The 2500-nt window shown below is 73.9% G+C and overlaps 1 non-coding gene and 1 pseudogene across 1 annotated transcript; both read right to left on the reverse strand.

The window, feature by feature from the left end:
• The window catches only part of LOC130266745 (28S ribosomal RNA), a 5240-nt pseudogene extending 4952 nt beyond the window's left edge, over positions 1-288 (reverse strand).
• Positions 289-1320: 1032 nt separating this feature from the next.
• Positions 1321-1473, reverse strand: LOC130266744 (5.8S ribosomal RNA). The gene has a single exon (XR_008842978.1). It is a non-coding gene; the product is annotated as a 5.8S ribosomal RNA (ribosomal RNA).
• Positions 1474-2500: the final 1027 nt, after the last annotated feature.

The raw sequence follows: 2500 nt of genomic DNA on the forward strand, positions 1-2500 counted from the left end.
CAACCCGACTCCAAGAAGCCCCGGGCCCGGCGCGCCGGGGGGCCGCTACCGGCCTCACACCGTCCGCGGGCTGCGGCCTCGATCACAAGGACTTGGGTCCCCCGAGAGCGCCGCCGGGGATTGGGGCTTCTGTACGCCACATGTCCCGCGCCCCACCGCGGGGCGGGGATTCGGCGCTGGGCTTTTCCCTCTTCGCTCGCCGTTACTGAGGGAATCCTCGTTAGTTTCTTTTCCTCCGCTGACTAATATGCTTAAATTCAGCGGGTCGCCACGTCTGATCTGAGGTCGCAAGCCCAGAGCATTGGCCGCCGCACCGCCCTAACCGGCGCGCCGCTCCCCTCGAGGGAGGCGCGCGCCGGCCGGCGGGCGGCCGCGACGGCCGGCTTTCGCTCCGCGTCCCCTTTTTCCTCCCCTCCTCTCCTCCTCTTTTCCCCCCTACAACTCCCCTCTCCCTCCCGGCCAACCCCTCGCGCCCCGCGGCGCCAGGAGAGGACGGAGAGCGAGAGAGAGAGCGAGCGGGAGAGAGAGCGAGAGAGAGAGAGAGAGAGACAGAGACGACGGAGACGGAGACTCCCATCCCGGAGACGAGAACCGAAGAGGAGCGCGGCAGAGACGGCCCTGACGAGGGACCCGGCCGGCCGTGCGGCTTCGCGGCGGCCTCGGCGGAGAGACGGAGAGAGAAAGGCGACGGGCTCGCCGACGCGCCGGGGACCGCCACAGAGGACTCGGGGAAGGAGGAGCGGGTTACGACCCCCGTCCCCGGCGCTCGCGCCTCGCGTGCGCGCGGCAGCACACGGCACGGTACCCCCGCGGTACCCACCCGCAGACAGCCGCCCGCACGGGGGTGGAGCCCGGGGGCGAGGCCCGCGCCTCGCCTCCCCTTTCGCCCTCTCTCGGACCACGGCGGCGTCTTGGAGACGCCGTCTTCTCTCTCGCTCTCGCCCCGGCCGCCGCCGCCGCACCGCGCGGCACGGCCCCGGCAAGGACGAGCTCCGCCCCAGCGGCTCGTTCCGGGAGCGGGGAGCTACGGAGCGCTCCCCGAGTCTGCATTTAGGGGGACGAAGGCCCTGCGCGGAAGCGGCGGCGACGACGACCGCGACGACGACGAAGCCCCGCCGGGCCGCAGGGAAAGAGGGCCGAGGCCGCCGAGGGAAACGCTTCCCTCGCCGAACCCCCGGACACCGCCTTCCCTCCGGGCACCGGCCGGGACGACGCCGACGCCGCCGCCGCCGCCGCCGCCGCCTACCGCGGGCAACGGACCTGCGAGGCGACCCCAGCCGCGCCGCCGGGGCGGCCCCCGGGCGGCGATTGATCGTCACGCGACGCTCAGACAGGCGTAGCCCCGGGAGGAACCCGGGGCCGCAAGTGCGTTCGAAGTGTCGATGATCAATGTGTCCTGCAATTCACATTAATTCTCGCAGCTAGCTGCGTTCTTCATCGACGCACGAGCCGAGTGATCCACCGCTAAGAGTTGTCTGGCTTTCGGCACCGACCCCGCACGCGCGGAGGGGCCGGGACCGCTCGCGCGGAGCGGCCCCCTTCGTTTTGGCAAGGACGCGCGCCCCACGCGCCCCGCCTCGACCGTACGAGCACAACGACAAACGGAGGAGGGGAAAAAAGCGAAAACCCCACGTTTCGCTCCGAAGCTCGGCAAAAAGGCGGGGGGGCCCGCGCCCCCGACCGCCTCCCCCCGCAAGGGGAGACGCCGCCTCGGCATGCCCTTGTCTCTTCGGAGGCGGCCCAGGCGCCCGGGCTCGGCCCGACCTCCGCACGGAGAAGCAACGCGACGGACCGGCCGAGGGACGGCGGCCCGCCCGGCCTCGCTCACGGGAACAACACGCCTTCGCGGCCGCGGGGGCGCGACCGCCGGCCCCCGCTCACGCTCGCAACCTTCGCCTTGACCGACGGCCGCGGACTCGCGGAACGCCGCCGCGCCAACCGCGCGGCCGGGCTCTCTTCCCAGCGGCCTTACAACGCCCGGAGACGCCGCGCGGCGACTACCGATCCACCGGAGCAACCCCTGCGCGGGACCGCTTCCCACCGCCCTAAGGGCGAAAGTCCGGCGGGGGCCGCACTCCGAACGCGCAACCGGGGGGTAACCCGGGAGGCGGGGCCGCCCCCGAGACCCGAGCCGGCGTCGCGAGCGCCGGAGGCCTGCCGGTCGGCAAGACCCACCGCCGCCGGGGCCGCACTCCCGGGACCGCCGCCGCTTCGCACCGTCGGGAACTCCCTTCCCGCGGGCTCGCGCCCAGCGGCAGGCGTACGGCGGCTGAGCCGGGGGGCTACGCCCGCTCCCCTCGTTTCCACTCGGGGACCGGACGGGGAAGCGCCCCCGCGGCCGCCCCCGCACGCCTACCTTCGGCCCACACGCGGCCGGAGAAGGGCAACGGGGAAGCGACGGACGGAGCCCGGGCCGGGACGGCCGCCGGCGACGGCGGGCGCCTTCCGGCAGACCATCCCCCGGGGGGGACACTCGTCCGAGCGGCGACGCCGCCGCACT

The sequence above is a fragment of the Oenanthe melanoleuca genome, unplaced genomic scaffold, assembly GCF_029582105.1.
Source record: "Oenanthe melanoleuca isolate GR-GAL-2019-014 unplaced genomic scaffold, OMel1.0 S185, whole genome shotgun sequence".
NCBI lineage: Eukaryota > Metazoa > Chordata > Aves > Passeriformes > Muscicapidae > Oenanthe > Oenanthe melanoleuca.